Source organism: Rousettus aegyptiacus, unplaced genomic scaffold, assembly GCF_014176215.1.
Source record: "Rousettus aegyptiacus isolate mRouAeg1 unplaced genomic scaffold, mRouAeg1.p scaffold_m13_p_3, whole genome shotgun sequence".
Classification (NCBI taxonomy): Eukaryota; Metazoa; Chordata; class Mammalia; order Chiroptera; family Pteropodidae; genus Rousettus; species Rousettus aegyptiacus.
The window spans coordinates 139,704,976-139,727,944 of NW_023416306.1; the positions used below are offsets into that span (position 1 = coordinate 139,704,976).

Sequence of the window (22,969 nt, forward strand, 5' to 3'; positions counted from 1 at the left end):
AGATGAGTACTCTCGGTAACAGAGTTACACTTTATAGTTTCAATAATTCAATTTCTTAGTTGTTACAACTAAAGAGGTACCTCGGATGCTGGGAGAGCTAATCCTTTTTATCAAGTTAGTTGCTGGTTTCAGCAACTTTTGGAGGGTGGCAGGCAGCAACCAACATTAATTATATCTAGGTTACTTATATGTGTTAATTGTAGCTAATGATACTATATTGTACTCTACTTCAAAACTTAGAGGGTAGGTCTTAATTCCTGATAGGGCTTACCATGTACAGCAGTTTTAGTAAATCATTTTGTTTTGATGTGAATAAATAGATCAATGCCCTTTCAAAAAGTCAAAGTTCGATTACCCAGAAAAGCTGATATAGCTAACACATTTGTTTTTGTTTCACACAATGGAACACAAAATTAAGTGATCCTTGACTATAAGAAGTAGCGTATTTAGGGTAAACATGTCCCTAAACTCCATTTATTGTCTTATGTACAAATGCACCTAAATATTACTATCTCTATGACACTGGTTTTACTGAAGTTAGGAAAATGATAGAAATTTTTATTCTAACCTAAAACCTGCTTCGGTACTAATTAGAGGAAATTAGGTGTTCATTTGTCAGTGAATCAAGAGTTCTTAAACTCCATTATAGAAATGATACACACATTTCCCCCTCTGTATTAAGGACTAATGGCTTCTCTTTTCAATAAAGAGGATCCTCTGGGACATGCTCAAGAGACAGCCACTGGTTTAGAGATAAACTGCTCTGAGAGCAGTGGAACCACTGAGGGGCTGAGCAACCCTACAGAGAAAGGGAAAAGGAGGATGCTTCTGGAGTTAAAATGAGACAGAATGCATCTTTGGAGAACATCGTGGCTGAGCACTGGCAGAATTCTCATCATCTTAGGCTACCAGAAACTGTTTAGTTTTCATTTGAACTTTGGAGGTGCTCTAGACGACAATAATTAGAATGCAAGTATACAGTATGCATTTAGCCAGCCCATATAAAGGAAATTCTCTGTTGATGTAGAAACTGCCCCCTGTTCATTCCTTAAAGATTGCTCCCGTTGCCCTTTGTCAGGATGTAGGGGGAGGTGTTAGCAGTGAGTCCTAAGTTTACGTTTCTCTTATCCACACTCTAAAAGCACTGGCGTCATTTTGAACTCTCGAAACTTTTGAGGAGACCCTGGAGTGTTTTGTATATGTTCTGGGCAGTTCCGGGAATTCTGTGAGATATTGATAATACGTACTATCATCCACACATCTCATTTGCCAGTAGACCGGAAAGCTCGCTGCCATCCGTTTTAGCAAAGAGCAAACTAATAAGCAGGGATTCTTGTCAACCTCTGCTTCCCACTGCAGCTTCTAGTTATTTACCCCGACTTAATGAATGCCCACCAGCTAGCAGACACACAGCTTCATAATATTTGCACACAATTTATTTGGGTTTTTAAATTTTTCTCTCCGTTCGAAGCTAGGGTTGCCTGAAGGTGAATTCATAGAGAGAGTCTTGAGACGGAGGAACGAAAGATTTCGTTTTCCAGTGATTTCTAGGGAGGAATCTGGGACGGGCAGGGTGAAATCGAGTACCATTTACTTAAGGTTACGGAAAAAAAAAAATCCAGAGCGGGGGTGGGAGGGCGCAGCGGTGCTTCGGCGGCAGGGCCAAGCAAGACGAAACCAGCTTTGGGGGAAGGAGAAAGTGAAAGCGGGGCTAATGAATGAAGGGAATTCCGCTGAGCCTTCCCTCCGCACCTCGCCGCGCAACGCCGTCTCGGGAGGAAAGCCCCGGAGTCCCCGGCCGGCCGCGCGCGGGGGCCCAGCGGCGCGCGCGCGGCGGGCGCCTGTGCCTTTAAGGGGCCGGCCTCCAGGCTCCGCCGGCCCAGACGCCGGGACGTGCCGGGGCCGCCCCGCCCCGAAGCCGCCCGTTTCCTGCCGGGCGGCGCGACGGCACCTGAGCAACTGCGGCGGCGGCGGCGGCTCCTCGGAGCGGGCGGCGCGGGCTGTAGTGCCGGCGCCGCCGCGTCCTCCCGGTCTCCCTCCTCAGCCGCGCAGGGTAAGGGCGAGCGGGCCGCGTTGGGCCCGGGCGCCGGCCTCAGGGGCCGCGGGGGAGGGCGGCGCCGGCCGCGGGGTCCCGGGGCGGGCGGGCGGGAGGGCCGCGCCGGGCGGGGGGCGCGGCCGCGGGGCCCGGACGCTCCCGCCGGCTAGGCCCCGGGCGGCGGCTCGGCGCCGCTGGGCGCCGGCCCGGCCCGGGACTCCGCGGCGGGTGGGTTCCGAGGGTCGCTCGGCCTCGCGGGGCCGCCCGGGGCCCGACCCCAGCTCCTTCGCGGCGCCCCCGAGCGCGGCCGACTGCTCCCCCGGGGACGTCTCCCGAGGGCGAGGGCGGCCGGAGAGGGCCCTGGGGTGACCGAGGCGCCTATTTTTAGCCGGGCCCGAGGGCCCCCGGGAGGGAAGGCGGATTACCGCCTCCTCGGCCGGTGGACGGAGGGAGCGAGTCCCCGGCGGCGTCCCTGGGCGGGAGCTGGGCCACGCTTACGCCATGCTAGAATTCAGCCCTCGGCGCTCTCTCCGGATACTTGGGGAACCGGCGCTGGCCGCCTTCCCGGCGCCTCCTCCCACCGCCCTGTGTCTGTTCCGGGGGTCACGGTGGGGGCGGTTGGGGATGAGAAGGCTGCGTGAGGGGAGAGTTTGGAAAAATCTGTGGACCGCCCTCGAGACGGGGTAAGTTATCCTTTCCTCTCCCGGAGGGGTGTGTCTTCCTTACTGATTTCCCCTCCCCCTTTCAGTTTCCAACAATGAGATTTTTGGCGTTGGGGGACCTCGGCAGAAAACCAAATTGGCAGCCTAGATGTCTTTCAGTAAAACAGCCTCTCACGTTGGTCATAATGGAGCATGTGTGCACCTGAGACCGGTATCCCAAATCTCTTTCGGCCGCACCTTGACTAAGTTGAAGAGTGGGCTGTTTAATTTTAGCCTTTTTTTTTTTTTTTGCTGGCAGTAAGGAGTCTAAATTCGTAGTTGGGCCTATGCTAGAAAATGATCCTTAACAGGTATCTGCGTAAACTGCTTGAAAAACTACAGTTGAAGTTAACTGTTCAGAGTTGTGGGTGTTTTCTTTTAAGATGCTTTGAAAAATGTAGACACCCCATAGCCTGCTACAGATAAACACCATGGGGCGAACTAAACACTCTGAATTGTGTAAGCACTGACTTAAAGTTTGAATTCTTGCTCAATTAGGTTGCACTTATTCTCCCTACCTCACCTAGCAGGCGCATGGCAACACTGTCTCCTTGTGTTGGCTAAAACAGTTGCTGATGAGACTGTAATGATGCCCCCAAGAATAACACTGGAGCATTCTTGAGTTGATCTGTATTTTGCTTTGACATGCCTCGCTATAGATTTTCATATTTAATGTGTTCTCTGACAAACAAGGCTCCCTCTACCCCAGTTAGTTAAGGATCTAGCAAGATATAGCTGGGCTTATTGTTTGTAGCTTCCAAGAACAATTTATTTCCCCTCCCTGCTGTAATGGTGAATTAGAAATGTCTCTTTTAATTTTGTAGCATCAGCAGTCATAACAGTACTCTATCAGGTGTGCTTAGAAAATAAGATATTCTGTTTACTTTACTTTTCTGAGACTTATACTGAAACTTAATATAACAAAGCCTAATGAAAATTTTTCTTAAATGTGTTAAGCACTTTAAAATTATAAAGGATATTAAATATTATAAAACCCTTTCTTGGTGGCTCAGGGTCAACATTATAAAGCCATTAATACATGATTTTATTTCCAATTTAATTTTTTTCTGTATCCTCCCTTAGTATCAGTAGTCTTTTCTGCTTGATGTATTTTCTTGGGTCTGAACCCAAGCCTCCTAGTTTATAGACTTAAGTCTGCTTTTAGTAGGAGGAATATTTCAATAATTTGGTGGTAAATAACAGTCTCTAGCTTTTCTAAAGGACTTAAGAAGTGAAGGCTTTTTTTGAGACTTTATAAGACTCTGTTGGGATTGTTACTGTTGGGAAGTTCTTAACTTGAATTTTACTTAAAATATATTTAATACATATTTTTAATTGCATGATTATGTTTTTTTTTTTGCAGCAAAGGAAATTTTAATGTGAAAGATCTCACAATACTTAAAAATTTAAATTTTAATAAAAATTAGATATAATGGCTCCAGGAAAGTTTTAGGTTTCCTAGGAATCTGAATTAATATGTAATAAGGAAAATTTGAGAGACCATACTTTACAAAAACATTGAAATACTTGAGGATAACATTTTTTAAACTCATTCTGTGTACTGTTTGTTTTTAGTTACTTCGAAGGAAAATGCAGAGTATACTTAGAAGCTAGAAGCAATAACTTTTTTTTAGAAATGGCATTGATTATTACTCTTATGCATAAATACAGTTTTATTTCATCCTCTTTCAGTGTTGTGAACATGACTTTGGGTGTTCTGCTCAAAAACGTAGTTTATGTGCAAATCATAGTGAAAACATTGGTTTAGATAAGAGCGTAAGCTATGCTATAAACAAAATTAAACAGAAAGGGAAAAACCGTAAGTGCCATGAGCTAAGGAGTTTAATTAACTTAACCTTCTGTATTTGAGCTCTAGAAAAAGAAAAGTAATGATAATTTGCTGTTTGCATGCCAGGCTGTTGAATTGGTGTTTAAATGTTTGTTCAGTCTTTGAGAGAGATGGTAGTGTAAACCATTTAAGCTTTTTTATTTTTATTTTTTAAATGTAACAGCCTTTTAATTGGCTTTATGTTAAAAAGATAAAATAGGCAAAATATACTTTTTCTACTAAAAATATTTTTAGTAGAGACTCCCGTAGGAAATGTGTAAGAAATGTTCAACTCCTTTTTCAAAAAAGTATAATTTAGTACTTTATGTATCATCTTTACTACAGGCTGATTAAGAATTTTTTATCTTAAATCTAGGTTCAGCAAAGTGATTTGTGTACTAAGTGGAACTTATTATTTTACACTTCCCTCCTTCCAGTACATTGCTTTTTAGGTTTCTGTCTTTACTAAATTGCTTTGCTCATTCTGTCTTTATGAGTTGTCTTCTCTTGAAGTTGAAGTGCTTAGTCTTGGTTCAGTTTTCTTTTTATACTTCTCTGGTGATCTCATCCGGTGTTACGGCTTTAAATACCTATATATACTGATGGCTCTCATATTTATATCTTTAGTCCAGACTTTCCTCCTTTACTCCAGACAACCCGTTGCACATTTCCCACTTGGATGTTAGATAGTCAACTCAAACTAAACTTCCATGTTCCTCTTTAAACCTGCCTCAGGTGCAGTCTCATTTGATGACATCTCATTTGATGTCAGCTCCATCTAACATTCAGGCGGTAAAATATGTTGGAGTCTCTTTCACACTTGGCATTCTTGGCTCTGTCTTATCTTGAAAATATATCAGAATCAAATCACTTTTTGCCATTTCTGCTGCTCACTAGGCTGGTCCAAGCCATTCTTATCTCTTGCCTAAATTTCTGCAGTTAGCCTCCTAACCGATTTCCCTGTTTCTATGTTAGCTCTCTTAACAGTCTTTTTCAGCATGACGACCAGATCATATCACTCTCTCTTCAAAACCCTGCTGTCCTTATGGGCCTAGAGGGCCTTCCAGAAGCCAGGTATTCCTACTCTCTCCATCCCTCCCTTACTTCTCAATTTAAGTACCACTCTGCTCCCCTGCTTATTTCTCTTTATCGGCACTAGTTTTCTTAGGGCCTTTAAACTGTCTGTTTCCCAGTCCTTTGATCACTTTTTCCCTAAGGTATTTTCATGGCTGACTCCCGTGTCTTTCAAATATTTGCTCTTCAAATGTTTTCCAAAAGGTCTACCTTACTACTTTACTATTTTATTTAAAGCTTCACTTCCTTCCTTATGATCCGTACCCTGATCTGTTTTCTTCTTAGCACTTGTCACCTTCTGACAAATTATATAATTTCTTTGTTAATTGTTCATTGTTTCTTCTCTCTGTCCCCAAACACACACTGTACTGTAACCTCTGTGAGGTCAGGTTTTTTTTTTTTTCTTTAAATTGATGGATCCTAAGGATTTAGGGCAGTGTTTGGCCTATAGCATGTGCTCATTAAAGATTTATTAAATATTTATAATAAATGAATTAAATCCTTATCCTGTAGTTTCTTACTGTGATGGATACCTCATTCTTGGACACAAGTTTTCAGTTTGCTCCTTTCCTAGGAATAGTCAGGAAGCAGGAAAAAAGTGGGGAGTTTTTGGGGACCCCTTGGTGGTGGTAGTGTTACAGGGTGGTAGAGATCTCACTAGCCCCGTCTATTAGAACCATTGATTAGGTAATTCAAAAGTTGGTTAAAGCAGGAACTCAAAGTATCTGTACATCTTAAGTGTTTTATTTTAGCTTAAAACATTTACTTTTATTTGCATTTTATTTGGATCAATATCTCGTCTTGGAGTAGGGGTTTCCTGATCTTTTTCTAGAAATCATACCCTAAAAGCATTATTGTTGATTTCTAGTATTGGTTTCTTTCTAGTGAATAAAAATGTAGGCATTGGGAAACTTTCCAAGTTCAAAGTCATTCTAGATTTTTCCAGTTCTTCATCAAGGCCTTTCAAAGGATTTAACTTAGTCTTCATAGAAATAACAGTTTTTGTCTTTATATTCTCATATTTAATGGATTTATAGAAATAAACACGGACACAAGATAGTAGGCTGTTAGCCAGAAGCATTTCTTTAGTTCCCAAGAGAGTTTTTCAGTCTCTATTCTGTGTATGTCATTGTGAGTTACTACCCTGTGATCTTGTAGGCATTGCTTAGTGGTTATTTCAGAAAGGCCAATCCCATCACCCTACCTAAAATGCATATTCTCTATTCTTTGTCTTAGCCTTATATTTCTTCATTGCATTCTGAGTTACTACCTAACATTATTGTATGTGCCTAATATGTTTGATATCTGTTTCACCTATAAGAATATAAGTTCTGTGAGGCAGGAACTTTGTCTTGTTCACTACTGTGAACTGTATTTCTGGCACTTAGGTAGTGTTGAATTTGATGAATCAATGAATTGCTTGGTATTTGAAAGTGGGTCTCATTGAGCCTTCTGGTTTACTTGTCATTTGTGCCATCCTCCGCCATTAGCATGTCTAGTTGATTTACATGGAATGCCATGTAAAGTGAGATTTTAAGAACAGAGTTTACAAGTTTACTCTCAAAAGTGGGATGGAAAACAATTTAATACACGAATTTCAGCAAAAATACTTCTATGCTTAGTACTAATTAATCTTGTTGATCAGTAATGTAAGTGTTGTGAGTGAAATATATACATAAATAATTTAGTGATCACATGTGTTTAGATATAGTTATCTTTGAAATAAATTTGAACAAGCCGAGCTGTACATTGAAAGCTCCTGTATTCTGAATACTGTGTTGTTGGACATTTAAGATGTTTCCTTTGATCGTTAATATCCACACACAGGTTGAATTCATTTATGTGCTTGTGAACTGTACTTGCTTAGTTATTGGGAAGTTGTGTTCATTTGAGGTGTGCTTCATAATTATTTTACATAATTTTCATAATCTGGTTGTCTGAGGTTGGCTGAATGTCATTTCTGTGAACTGAATTTCTCAAGCTTGTCCTATTTGGCACTCTCTTTTCTGGGTACAGTTTTAGGTACTGTGGTATATTAATCTTTGTTGTTGTTATACTATTGCTGATGACTGGGAATAATTTCTTAAATGGCTTCCACTTTGACCTGGAAGTCCATTGTAATTTTAAGTTTAAATTGGATCCTTTGTAAAAGTGGCTTTGTTCTTTTGTTCCTTTTGCGAGGGGGGGAGAGGGGCATTTGAAAAATTGCGTTTAGTTTTAACATGAAGAAAGTATTTCTGCGCTTGAAATTTTTGGAGCACTTTTCAAGTAAAATACATTTAAGATTAGCCTTGAAATTTTATATAAACTATAACCCATGCAGTTACCTTGTCTGATGGGAGAAGGGGTAAAAAGAAATACTTTATGATATAAATTTAACTGTAAAATGAAAAAAGGCTGAATTCCTGTCTACTCTTATAACGGTGTTTACCTGGCATAAATAGATGAGTAATTATGTTCCATATACTTTGTTTTATGTATAACCTTCACTTAAGGAAAAAGTCCCAGCAACATTTAAAATAATATATTACTTTTGATGTAAAGAAAAGTTTTAGTTATTACTCTTGGATACTATGTCTGATTTCTTAAGGTAGCTTTGTCCTAAGTCAAGAAAACCCTGGATATTTTTTAAATAAACTGTCAGTGGTCTCTGAAAGTATTTGCTATTTTTCCTTTTTGGGAAAATTTGTTTCAAAGTACAGCTTTCTAGGGGTATTTAACATTGTCGTAATTGTAACTGTAAATTTAAGAAACAGGGAAATATATGTGTGTTTGCTTATCTGTTTTTTACATTTACCTCTTCCTCCTTAATTATCATCTTTTAATTTTTTTGGTTGAATGTTAGAACAAAAATATCTAATGATTCAAGTGTACAAGAGAATATAAAATGTGTACATTTTAAAGATTAAGTATAAAATGAATATCTTTATACCTTACAGTCAGCTTTATTTAAGCTTTTTTCTTTTAAAATTAAGTACATATGAAATAATCTTTATAAAATGTGTATAAAGTAGAGTAAAGACAATAAACAGCCCTGTACCTAATACCCAGTTCAAGAACATTATCCTAACTTTTTATTTCTTTATATGTTTCTTCCTCCAGGAGTAACCACTCTTTGTTACATTTTCTTTCTTTCTTTTTTTTTTTTTTTAAGTTTTGCCACATTTATTTGTATGTGTAAACTATTTTTTTTTGCTGTTTTGTTTTTGAACTCTATAAATGAGATCCTTCTGAATGAGTTTATTTGCAACTTCCTTTTTCTCTGCACCTTTATGGTCCTTATATTCTTTCATCATGTTGTATAATAGCTCTGATTGATTCAGGTTCACTGCTGCATGGAATTTCATTGTATGAGTATTTTCCAGTTTACTTATTACCTGTTGATGGTGCGAATTTAAGTAACGAAAATCTAATCTAAAATGGAGTCGAGAGGCAATGAAGAGGGAGCTCTCACACATGAACCATTCTTCGCAGCTTACTTCATATGCCCCAGCCAGGAAGATTTTCTCTTTACCCAGCAACCGCCCAACCAATGAGAAAGCTGCCAAAACGCTGAACTTTTGTCTCCTGCGATGAACTCCTGTTCAAAACAGCTCTTCCCAGTTTTCTTCTTTCCTCTATAAAAGAATGGTCTTTTCGTTCTCTGGACTTGCCTGTGGTTTGCCGTAGCTTGCTTGTCCTGAATTGCAATTTCTTTGCTATTCCTGAGTAAACTCAACTTTTCTGCCTGCATCACTTACCCTTTTCTTTTAAAAGATTGACAGTGGGCATTTGGATTGTTTCTCGTTTTCTTTTGCTGTTATAAACAGTGCTGCTACGAATACCTTGCATAGGTTTATTGGTGCACTTGGATGAGTTCATGTTCCTAGGATGCAGCTTTTTAAAACTTTTTTTACCACTACAGTAAGAAATAAATTTTACATTATGAGACTCAGTACAATATCAGATGTACACATATATAACACATTTTTTTTGGGAAAATCTGTATGATGCTAGTCTGTTTCACTAAAAATAAGAACGCTAATCAAAACTCATTAAGTTGATTTTTGCTAACCCATTAATGAATTCAGATTTGCAATTTGAAAAAATGGTTTTGGACCTTTTGTCTAGCTAGGAGTGGAGTTGCTGAATTGTAGGAGAGGTACTTTTCAGGTTTACTAGGTATTGCCAAATTATTTTCCAATGCGTTGTACCAGTTTATGCCCCTCAATAGTGTGTACATATGATGGCTCCACATTCTCGCCTATACTTGATATTGGCAAATACTAAAGTTAGCCTACTGGATATTAATTGATATATTGTAGGTTTTGCATTTTTGCTTACTGAGCGGAAACACCTTTTTAAGTGTTGGGTGGCCATTTTTGTTTTTTCTGGAGTGGCTGTTTATTTTTCTGTTGGGTTTTTCTTTTTGAATGATAGCAGTTCTTTGTATGTTCTAAGTAACTTGCTGATTATCACAAATGTGTTCTCCCACTTTGTGGCTTGTCTTTTTACTTTCTTATGGTGTCTTTGTTAATAAAAGTTAAAATTTTTAATTTAGTTGAATTGATCATTATTTTCCTTTTATGATTTGAACTTTGTGTCCGATTTAAGAAATCTTTCCCTACCTCAAGTTTGTTAAGATATTCTTGCATGTTGTCTTATAAAGTTTAAATGGCCTTTGAGAATTCTTTCCCTGTAATTGAGTTTTGCTTCTTCCTTCTTATGCTAAAATGTGTAAATTTAGTAGCTGCTTGAAATAACTCTTTGAGTTATTGGTTTTATGCACTGTCTATACCTTGCCTTTAGAGTCATAAGAAAATAATTAGGTAAGAATTTAAAATATAGAGTTATTCAGAAAACTTTGAAGTCTCTCCTCTTTCCCAGCCCCCATATGACATTTAAAGAGATTTGTAAATATTTCAAAGTGATGCCAGTATTTAAATGGGTTTTAAGTAGTTATGGAGATTTGTTGTGAAGCAGTCTGGTTAATTATTTCCTTAAAGTAGTATCTTTTTGTTTGGTATTTTGCAGTTTCACCACAGTGCACTTGTGTGGATAAACTTCTTTGCATATAGCTAGTACTTGGTATACCTTTAATCTGAGGAATCAGGTCTTTCTTCAGTTTTGGCAGATTTTCAGCTCTTTAAATATTGCTTCTGTTATCTTTTTTTGTTCTTTTTCCATAGACTTGTGTTGAAGTTTATTCTCTGTGTATCTTAATTACTGTTTCCTCCTTTTTCCTCTTTATTTTTCTATGCTTCATGCTAGGTGACTTCAGGACTATGTAGCCATTTACCAACATCTATTTTGTTCATTCTAGAGTTTTATTCTATCTATTGAGTCTGTATGCCAGTATCTATAATTTCCATTTCTTAGATTTGGAATTGTTTTTTCATATATACCTGTCTGTTTCAGTTATGTTTTAAAACCTTTTTTGCTACTAACAGACTTTCTTATTTCTCTGACATCTTCAATTTTAAAAACTTTGTCAGACTGTTTAATAAAGCATACCATCTGGTGTGAATTTATGTTTTTATTGATTTCCCCCCCCCCCATCATCAAATTTCCTATGTTTTGGATTATTGGTTTGTTGGCTCATTTTGAGGGGAGGTTTTTTTTTTTTTTAACCTTTTCTCAGTGATTATCGCCTCCCTGCTCCTTGGATTATTTATTTTTCAACTGTTTTTACCTGGCCCACTGAGCTTTGAGTCACAAATTAGGTCTGTTCTGGAACAGTTTAAAAAAAGCAAGGTGGAGAAAGTGTTTATAGTAATATGTAATTATGTACTAAGAAAGAGGGAGATGAAAATGTATATTTATATTTTGCTGATATTCAAAGTAGAAGAATATTGATGTAATCTAAAAAATGATGGTAACTTATGGAGGAGAGAAGCATAGTGTAGAAGTACACAGGTACATTCTATGCTTTGACTTTTTCTACAAAAATCTAAAAATCCCTAAAAAATCAAAAATGAATGTACAAATGATTCTTAAATGTATTCATTTGGTGAACACCAGAGTGAAACTATGCCAAGTGACTTTAAAACATGGTAACTTGACCATCCATCTCCTTTGGAAGAGAGTGGAGGAATGACGACAAAAAAGGAAAATAAATTTTGAACTATTATAATTTTGGTGGTAATGTGTACATTGTAGTTCCATTCCTGTGTAATGTGTGTATTGTAATTTAAATAAAATGGGTGATTATGTCGATATTGTTGAAAACTCAGATTTTTGGCGTTGTTTAAAACATGTAGTTTTAGGGTCACTGAAATTCAGTCAAAATCCTATAGTGCTAAACTTGAGTATAGACATCTGTATGTATTCATGCAATAAGTTAGCTTATTTAAAATATATGCATTCTCCGTCCCTGTTGACTAAAAAAGCCTAGACACAATGATCAATGCAGTAGCAAAAAGCACTCCTGGTGCCCACATCGTGGTCTTTAAATGCCTTTTCATAATGAAACTAAACTTGTGCTCAGAGTGGGCATTTTCTAGTCTAAGGCAGGAAATGTTTGAGATGAGCCTGTATGTTATCTATTTCTATGTCTGACAATACTACAAGTTTAGTGGCTTAAAACAAACACACATTATACTTGTTTCTGTGAGTTAGGAGTCTGGACACTGCTTAGCTAAGTCCTCAGCTGCAGGGTTTCTCAAAGCTGCTACTATGGTTTTGACCAGGGCTGGGGTCTCATCTCAGGCTAACCTGAGGAAAGATCTGCTTCTAAGTTCACGTGGCTGTCAGCATTTAGTTCCTACCAGCCCAACTGAAAGTCTCAGTTTCTTGGATCTGTTCTTAGCTCCTTGCCACATGACTTACAACATGGCAGTTTTGCTTCTTCAAATGTAGTAAGTTAGAAAAGGAGTGTCCTGGTAACTTGGGTTATGGTCTTATCTAACATAATAATGTACATATAATCCTTTGCATCTTGTCACCTTTGCCATATTTTATTGATTAGAATCAAGTCACAGGTTTCACTCACACTTAATGGGAGGAGATTCCACAAGAGTAAGGATACCAGGAAGGAAGGACCATGGGGGCCACTCTAGAATCATAACCTAGACCATCTTATCAGAAAGCAGTAGACCAACCAAAAACTGTGGGGGCGGTATCAAAACAACCCAGGAGCCATTCTGAATAAATCCCATTGGCTGTGAAGGGGACAGTTTGAATATCAGTAAAGATAATAGCTAATGAATTGAAACAAATCAAATGTTTAATCTGTGAATTCATAATGATACTAAAACATTAAAAAATAAAACCCCTTAATTAGTTATTGCTGGACCAATTCATTATTTTGACAACTGGCAAATCAATTAAAATAAGCTCATATCCTACTTACATGATTTGTATCTCAGGGTAACCAAATAGGTCATGAGAGAAGTTTCTTTTTATAGATGTATTCTACCTAATAAAGAATGGTAGACTTAGAATATTATCATTTGCATTTCCTAATGTATAATGTTCAGGCAAAGGTCATCATCAGCATCTGCTAATACCAAAAAAAAAAAAAAATCTAAATATTAGATACATCCTTTTGGAAGTATGTCACACAAATCTTAGTCTTGCATTCAAGTCATAATCCTATATCTGATTTAGCTTTTAAATTTAACTATCAGCTTATAGGAAATAGAAAGGACAGAAGAACTTATTAAACACTATGAGGATGCCATCAACAGAGTTCATATTGGAAATCTGCATGAGCAACTACCTGGTTTTTCCAACTCCAAATTCTAGGAATGGCAAGAAACTGAGTAATAAGAAATATAAGATAAATGAAAGAAGACAAATACATCAATCACAGAATAACGGAAAAAAACATTTACAAAGCAGTTGGAGAGATGTCATACTGGCTTGATATTTGATACTAAGGAATTACCATTAGTTTTAAATTTGCTGTTAGCATGGATGTTTTTTTTTTCCTTATTCCTTTCAAGGCTCAGAGCATCTATACAGCTATATAGCTCTAGGTAACAAGTTTGCAGCTTGATTATTTTTTGTACATTTTCCCTCTCTTGTTCTCCCCTCCTCCTTCCCACTTTCTTCTCCTCTTCCCTGTCCCCTGCTTCCCCCCAACCTTGTGCAAATTCTATTCCCATCTTCACCTATTGGTGTCAAAAGCAGCAAACCTAGTTCTTTTCTGTTGCTGTTACCTGTAGGAGTTAAACTTCTGACGTTTGCTTACTCTAGAGCCATTATCCAGCCATTATATCTTCCCCACTCTTCCTTCCCTACATTCTATTTTAGGTATGGGTTACTGTTTTGAATTTTTATTATTTCTGATTCAGGAAGATGCTTATCTTAGTTTTAAATTTAGCCATGTCTTTTTGGTACTCTTTCATGTTTCATCCATCATTTAAAGTGTTTGGAAAAGAAGCATCCTCTTTGGAAGTCTTCATCCATTTCTTCCTGTTATATTCTTATTTGTTTTATTGAAGCTCAGCTCAGCGTATCTTGAGTACTTTAATGATGTTTCCTTCTTTTGTTGAAATCTGCCTTTTTAATTTTGTTGGGTATTCAGCTTTAGAACAAATCGGATTTTAATATCAGACTAATTTGTGATTATAATCAAATAAATCTTTACGCCTTGAAATATTCTTGTTCCTGCTAGTTGATCTCATTCATCCTATGTTTCTTTAGTCTGTTTTGGAGTATAGGTATCACTTGGAGTCCAAATAAGGCTGAATATTTTTTTTTCTTTTTCTAAGTAGGACTGGTATCCCTTGCTCTCCGAACTCTTTTCTCAAACTTGAGAATCAGATGTACCTATCCTTTGTTTAATGAATCGAATTCACTCTTGAAAACCATGTTGCTAAGTGAAAAGCCATTACTTGAAAAGTATTTCCATTAATAGAAAATTGTACTGTATTCCATTTCAACCATTTCAACCAATGAAGAGTTTATGTAGGTATAGGCAACATTTTGAAAGTAAATACATATACTTTGAACATAAAATGTAATGTGATAAAACGAAGGCATATTGTATTTGCCAAAGGAAGAAGAGAAAACTTAATGTTTGTGGGGTGTAAGTCTTTGTAAAGTCTATTCTTTTTATACCATTTTCTTCACCAGTTTTAACCTTTTTGAGCTCAGGGTTATTTTGCATTCAGCCTAGACTTAAAAGTCAAATCTTGGCACAGAGAAGCACCTTCAGGGGAATAAAGGCCAAATGCAAGTCCTTTAGGCAATGTAGAAATAGAACATAGGCAGAAAAGACCGTAGAGTTGTAGGAGATGGTAGCTCTGTATCCCTCTTGCTTGGCATGTATGCACAAAGCAAAATGTTCTGGGTTTATCAAAATGCGTGCAGTGCATTATGACATGTGATGTATTCCACTATGTTGAATAAATCGTTGAGTGTGTCTTCGGCCGAAATCATGTTGAAATTTAATTCTTTGTAGAATATTTATATGTGTCTTTAGGTGAACAATCACTAATACTAAAAAGGCTGTAGTTTGAAAAGTCGTACTTGTCAAGAGCTATTTTGATGAAAACCAGTTACCTGAATAATTTCATTATGTAAGGTATGTCTGTAGACTGAAATAACATGGCATCCCTCCATATCCGAGCTAGATATTGGAATTCCTGCTATTCCAGTGGGGAACAGAAAGAGCTTGGTAGCAAAGGATAAAATAAAAATCTTATTTGATGAAACGTTTGATTTGTCTTTTGTTCACTTTCGAGATATCTTTGTGTTCATCAGCATGTTATTATGAACAGGCAAGCTTGTCTTATTCTTAACCAACTAATTGATTAAAATGTTAGTAAGGTCAAGCAAAAACAGTCTTTTGATGTGTGATTAAGATACTTTCTAAACCATTAATTGGCAACTTTGGGATATAATCATTTAACCTTTAAATATTTCCCGATTTTTACTATTATTCATTCATGTTTAGTACTTATCTGTCTCGTCTCCAAGGATAGCCTGTTTACTTTATCAGGTGTTCTGCCAAAATCAGACATTCTATATTGTTTATTGGATTTTCCTGACTTAGTAAACCTTTTATTTACTTAATTATTATTATTTTTTTTTAAAGGAAGCATTGGAATAACTTTACAGTGAACAACTTTTGATACTCTTAAATTTTTTAGTTACATTGTCTGGATTTATCCACAATGAATTCATCAATTTTAGTTTGACTACTTTGCTACTATTTTTAGTACATGGTAGCTTTTATTTAAACTCTTCAGGCATCTTGCAGTAGTCGAAAAAGCCTTTCATGGATCTTGAAATGTAGGATCATTGCAACTGTATACTATCTGTTTAAGGCAGTATCTATCTTTGCATAGCTTTTGAGGGTGTTATGTAAACATGGTTTCTAAGCACTGTCTCCAGAGAAGGATGGCCATAGGATAGGGACCTCTACTCTTGAGTATATTTTGTTTTCCCAGCTGTATTGAGTTATAATTAACAAGTAACATTGTTTTAGTTCAAGGTATACAATGTAATGATTTGGTGTATGTATGTATTTATGTATGCATTGCAAAATGATTACCAAAATAAGGTTAGTTGCATTCATCCCCTCACGTAGTTACTTTTTTTTTTTTTTTTTTTTTGTGGTGAGAAATTTTAAGATTACCGGTAGCAAATTTCAAGTACCTAATACAGTATTGTTAACTATAGTCACCGTGCTTTACATTAGATCTTCAGAACTTATTCAACTTATAATTGTAAACTTGTACCCTTTGACCACCTTCACGAATACTCCCACCCCCTGCTTCCTCCTGGAACCACCAGTCTACTCTTTGTATCAATGAGTTCGAATTTTTTTAGATCCTGCCAGTAAGTGATATCTTGTGGTGTTTGTCTTTGATTTATTTCACTAAGCATACATAATACCCTCAAGATCCATCCATGTTGTTGCAAATGGCAGGATTTCCTTTTTATGGTTAAGTAATATTTCATTATGTATATATGCTTTTCTGTATATATCTCTATATATGTATATATAGCTGTCACTTCATTAATTCATCCATCACAGACAATTTGTTTCCATGTCTTGTCTATATAAGTAACGCAGCAATGAACACAGGGGTGTAGAAATCTTCAAGATAGTGATTTCATTTCCATTGGATAAATACTCAAAAGTGGGATTGCTGGATTATATGGTAGTTCTATTTTTATTTTTTTGAAGACCCTCTCTACTTACTGTTTTCCACAGTGGCTGTACCAGTTTACATTCCCACCAACAGTGTTCAGGAGTTCTTTTTTCTCCAAATTCTAGCCAGCACTTGTTATATCTTGCCTTTTTAATAATAGCCATTCTAATAAACATAAAGTGGTTTGGATTTGTATTTTCCTTATGATTAGTGATGTTGACCACCTTTTCACATACCTGGTGGCCATTTGTATATCTCCTTTGGAAAAATATCCATTCAGGTCCTGTGCCTGTTTTGAAATCAAATTGTTTTTGTTTGTTCGTTTTTGCTATTGAATTGTGTATATTTTGAATTCTAACCCCTTGTTTTATACATGGTTTGCAAATATTTTTTACCCATTCTGTAGGGTGCCTTTTCATTTTGATCTTTTTTCTTTTTTTTGCTGTGAAGAAACTTTTTAGTTTGATGGAGTCCTACTTTTTGATTTTTGCTTTTATTTCTTATGCTTTCAGTATCATATCCAAAAATCTTTACCAGGACCAATGTCAGGGAGCTTTTTTCCTGTTTGCTTGTTTCTCTCCCCCCCCCCCCCCCCCGCCCAGGAGTTTTATGGTTTTAGATCTTAGATTTGTCTTTAATCCATTTTGAGTTAATTTTTGTGAGTACTGTAAGATAGGGTCCAGTTTCATTCTTTTGCATGTGGCTGTTCAGTTTTCCCAAGATCATTTATTGATGAGACTGTCTTTTCTCCATAGAGTATTCTTTCTCCCTTGTCAAATATTAGTTGATGGTATATACATGGGTTTATTTCTGGGGTCTCAATTCTGTTCCATTGGTCTGTGCATCTGTTTTTATGACACTGCATTGTTTTGATTACTATAGCTTTGTAGTATAGTTTGAAATCAGGAAGTGTGATGCCTGCAACTTTGTTCATTTTTTTTTTTTTTCAAGATTGCTTTGGCTAGCTGTTTGGGATCTTTTGTAGTCCCATACAAATTTTAGGATTTTTTTTCTGTTTTTGTAAAAAATGCCATTGGAATTTTGGCAGGGATTGTATTGTTTCTGTAGCTGTATGGCTTTGGATAGTATGGACATTTTACCAGTACATGTGGTATCTTTCCATTTGTGTCTTCTTCAATTTGTTTCATCACTGTCTTAAATTTAAAGTGTTCAGATCTTTCACTTCCTTGGCTGCATTAATTGCTAATAATTATTTTATTGTTTCTGATGCTGTTAAGAATGGAATTGTTTTCTTGTGGCTATATTTTAGATTTCTGATGATTAATCACTTTTGAACCTTTTGAGTCATATCATTTGTCTGGAAGAAGGACTTTGGGATCACAGATTTTGAAGGTTCACTGTATAGTTTCAATTATATTAACTAGATAATTTATAAACTAACTTTAAGAATATGGGAATTCAGTCGATTAAATCCCAGAGACTTGAATTTTTCTTGGAGATTGCTCTTAGTAAGATAATGTCTTTCATTGTTTTTTTGTTTAGGTTGCTTATTGGGAATGATGTCAAAAAAAATGTCAACAGCCAAAAAAAAAAAAAAAACCCAAACTTTCTGTTGTAGGTTTAAACATTCGTTAACTTATAAAAGTTGCACTTATTTTCAGTTCATGATAATTTTATCTGGACATTTTGATTTTTATTTTTCTCATATATTTCTTTTGTAGCTTCAGGAACATTATAATAAAATTCATATTGTGATTAAATGTCCTTAATATGAGTGCTGGTGAACACAGATAAGATTGATATGCATTGTATTTATGAAGGTTTATTTTGAAAGAAAATCCAAAGGGCTTACTGTATAAAGTTATTTATATTTTGAAGTTATGTAGTAAGCGTTTTTTTCCTCCCAGATTTTTATACTTTGTTGCCTTTTAGTCAATTAAAATTTGACAGTGCTATTCATTGAGCACTGCATTGGGCTCACAGATAGTAGGGAAGAGAGAATATAACACATCAGCAGGATAGTCACTCATTTGGTATGTTAAACTTTCAGTAGTCTAAAGTAAGCTTTTTGTATAATAAGTAAAAATATTTCATGATTATCTTTTTAAACCATAGTTCTCAAGGTTAATTTTAGAGAAAGGTATCCACGCAAGATTGTGAATATAAAAGCAATTGCTGCTTGATTTCAATAAATGGGAATGTAAAAATTTCTTAATTTATAAAGATTCTTTAACTTTGCTGTGGGTTAATAATTTATTAACATAACTAATATTCCAGAAAAATATGAAAATGAAAATCTATAAGTAGTTTCTTTACCCTATTTTCGATTTTTCATTTGTACATATTTACAGTTTGATTTTGCCATTTATTCACAATTTTGTGTTTTGTTTAGAGTCTATCTCTTTGCTCTCTCTTAAATAGCAGAGGTAAGAATTTGATTGTAATGACATTAAATGACATTAAAGTAAAAATTGAAATGTAGACAGTAGAATAGATTGTATGGTCTTAGAAAAGATGACCAGGCTTTTACTATTATTGTAGTGATGCACTTGATTGTAAAATTGCAATTTCTTATGGCTTTGTACTTGAAAGCGCTGATCACTGTAATTGAGGGGCCAGAAAGAGAAAATTCTTTGCTAGCACTTTTTCCTATGGCTTTCTGAAAAGTTTATTAGGAAAAAAGGCCAGCTCTAATTCCTAATGGAAGGGTTTAGTAATATTGTCAGTCATATTCTAGTAGAAGTTTTGCTTATTTACAAAAACTATGTTCTGGATTATTAAATTTCAGATAAAGTCTTTAAAATCTTTTTTTGCTAACATTAATTTGTTTTATTACACATAGCCAACAGACTTTATTGCTTCTGAAAACTGAATATTCCAGTGTTTAGCTAGATTTGGAATTAATGGCCATTGTTTCTATGGAGATTTTATTCCATTGTCCTTTGGCTTCTATTGCTGAGTAATATGTAAGTCTAATTTTATTTATATGTAATTTTGTCTATATTGCTTTTAAGAACTGCTTTACATCTTTTGAGTTATATAGTTTTACTATTCCTATTGTTTACATGTGTTTTCTTATTCTGTCCAGATTTTGTTGCCCTTCTGAAATTGGAAGATCTCTGTGTTGCAACAGTTTTTGAAAATTCTTAACCATTATCTCATCAAATACTACTTTGTTGCTTTTCTCTCCTTGAATTTCTATTCTTTCCTTCATGTCTATTAGTTTTTCTTACTTGTTTTCCCTAAGGTATTTGTTTGTGCCGCGTTGTCAGTTTTTATCAGATTTATCTTTCTGTTTGATAATTCTTCAATTGTGTAAAATAATCAGTTCATTTAGTTGTGAATGTCTGTGAGTCTTTATATGCATATGTGTGTGGATGATCACACAAATTTAGTTTCACTAAATTTATAGTTTAATCCTTTCTCGTCTTTTATGTGAGTGTTTTATTTTTCTGTTTCTGTGATTTTTTTTTTATGCCTCTAGCAGCTGAGAAAATTATTTTTTATGGTCTCTCAAATTATTCCATTTGGAATTCTTGGGGATATAATTCCTGTTCGTATCTACCTTCTTTTGCTCATTTTTTATTGTAAGTTCATCAGCAGGAGCATATCTACAAATACTGTGCAGGGTAGACTGGGTAGAAAGAATTTTTTCCAGAGGCTTTCATGGCCTTGGTGCCATTTTTTGTTAATATTTTTGATAGAAGGGGTTAGGGGTTTTCTGGACTGGCAGAAACTATAGCTGTGCATCTCAGAACCGTGGTTATAAAATTTTAATGAAAACTTTCGGTCTAGTTTTTGGGTAGTAGGAAAAGCAAACAAGCTTTTTCTTTTTCTTATGTCATCATGGGGATTTCTTTTCTCTTAGTTTACCCTTAGCTGACTATGGAACACTTGAAAAGTCTCCGTTTTATGTACCTGTCTCATTCCTTCTTCCCCAACCTGCAGTCAGTCCAGTTTTCTGCCTTATCCTTAAATGACCATTAACATTTTCAATTCCTATATGATCTCCCTGCCCGCCTGAGATTTCCCTTAATTTCCAGAAAAGTTGCCTGTTTTAGAGCAAAAAGAGTTTCTGTTGTATTTAATTGGAAGAGTTTTTGCTCATGTTTTTCGAAATGGATTCCTCAAATTAGTTTTTAAGTCATTCTTTAATTTATAATTTTAAAATATAATAGATTAATTTTAAATTATAAAAGTAAGATGTGTGTGTGGTGGGATAATATAAACATTCTGAAGGATATAAGGTGAAAAGTTAGCAGGAAAAGTACCCAAAAGTCACCATAGAGTTAATGATTTCTGGAATGTTTTTCTAGGACATGCTAAGCATATATGAGCATGACTCAGTCATATAATAGGGAATTTTTCCCTCTATACCATTCTCCAACTTACTTTTGATGAATGTTTGTTTTATTTACATTTTTTGAATGTTTTCCCATATTACACATGAAGCTTTACTATAATCTTAGTCTTTTCCCTACTCCTGGACGTGATTCTTTGTAGTTTTGTAAAATTACTTTGCCGACAGTGGACGTTCTTGATTGTATCCTTGTATTTGTGTAATTATATTTGTAGAATAAACTACCAGAAAAGGGATTTTCTTTTGTCAAAGAATATGCACTATTTTTATACTTTAAAATTTTCCTAATTTCTTTCTCAGGAGCTTGCACTGGTAACTATTTTTCATATTCCCTGGCCCATGCTTAATTTTTTAGACAACTTTATTGAGGTCTAATTGACATATAATCAACTGCACATATTTAAAGTATACAATATAGTAAGTTTTGACACATTTGTACAATGGCGAAACCATTGCCACAGTCAAGGTAAGAGACATATACATCACCCCCAAACTTTCCTCATCATGCCCCTTGTAATCTCATTTCCACATCTTCCTGCCCTGCTATCCTAAGTGGAAAGAGGTAGCATCTTGTTTTAATTTGCGTTTCTTGAATGTGACTGAAATTGCATTAAAAAAAAATACATTTATTAGATATCTTTTTTGCCTCTGGGAACCTTTTAAACATGTCCTTTAGCCATTTTCCTCTTGGGTTCATCTTTTTCTCACATTTTAAGTGATATTTATAAGTTAAGTCAACCACCTTTGTCATTTTTTTAGCTTAATTGTTTTTTGCCATAAAATAAAAGTTTCTAGTCATGTTTCCCATTGTCTTACTTTATGACTCTGGGTTTTACATGAGACAGAAAAACTTTTATAAGGCAAGATTATTTTTAAATGCAAAGAAATATACTTGTGTCTTCCAGTTATTTCATGGTTTAGCTTTTTATCCTTTAAAAATTTTGATCCCTGTATAAATGAGGCAGAGGCTTAACCTTGTCCTCGTTCCCCGCTCTCCCCCCACCCCCCCGCCATGGCTATCATTTGTGTCAGTACTACTTAAATCATCTGGTGGTATTGTTTTTAACTGATTGATTTGAAATAGCCTGTTGATTATATACTAAAAGTTTCATAAGTATCTGGGGCTATTTTTGTTGTATTTATTTGGCTACTCTTTGGTAAGTTTTTAAAATTCTTGTTTCACAAGTGAACCTATTCATTAGTTTCCTTGGAGTCTTTTTGATAGTATTTGACAGACTCGTCATTTCCATTTCATATTTAGTTTGTGAAATGATGTTTTTAATCATTATGTCTTTTCTGAGAATAGGCAAAAATAAATATAATATTTTAATATTTTAAATGCTAAATAATATTTTAATGGTAAATAATCATTGTTGAGTGACCTAAGGAGATGCACCTAAAAGTTATTTTAGCAGCTTGTTATATTGAACTTTAACACCCTAACTGAACTTTCCTAAGGGATGATAGGTTTTGAAGTAGGTTTTTTGTTTGGTGGCAAATTTAACTGATACCAGACATCAGTTATTGGAACTACCTTGTAGTGGGATTGGACATACTTGTTAAGGTTAGGGCACATAAAGGGCCACAGGGAGAAGTTACAGGGAGATGAGATTTTAGATCAGAACTAGGAAGACTGATGTAACATCTTTTTAAAGATATAAAAGGGCTTATAGGAGGTGCACATTCCTGGTTTTCAAGCATGGGTTCACTAACTGTTCATCTGGGTCTAATCTGTGGGTGGCTAGTTGGATTAGATGGCCCTTTTCAACCTAAAAATTTTGTGAAAAAGAAAAGACAGGTCAAGACTGTAAATTTTAGAGGGAGAAGTTTTCTATACATGGTGTAGTCGTTTTACAATTATTATATTATTGCTATGAATTTCATGTTCTAATTTTTAAATGATTTTAATTAGTTTTGTTCTTC

General features: G+C 35.8%; 1 protein-coding gene across 9 annotated transcripts in view; it reads left to right on the plus strand.

Annotated features, from left to right (window-relative positions):
- Positions 1-1,907: 1,907 nt before the first annotated feature.
- Positions 1,908-22,969, plus strand: part of KTN1 (kinectin 1) — a 90,815-nt gene continuing 69,753 nt past the window's right edge. For 8 of the 9 annotated variants that reach the window (XM_036238348.1, XM_036238353.1, XM_036238352.1 and 5 more), the window contains exon 1: positions 1,908-2,053. The gene's annotated coding sequence lies outside the window, so the exon portion shown is untranslated. Of the gene's footprint in view, positions 2,054-2,422; positions 2,719-22,969 lie in introns of those variants that run through there. The other variant, XM_036238349.1, reaches the window with a different exon arrangement.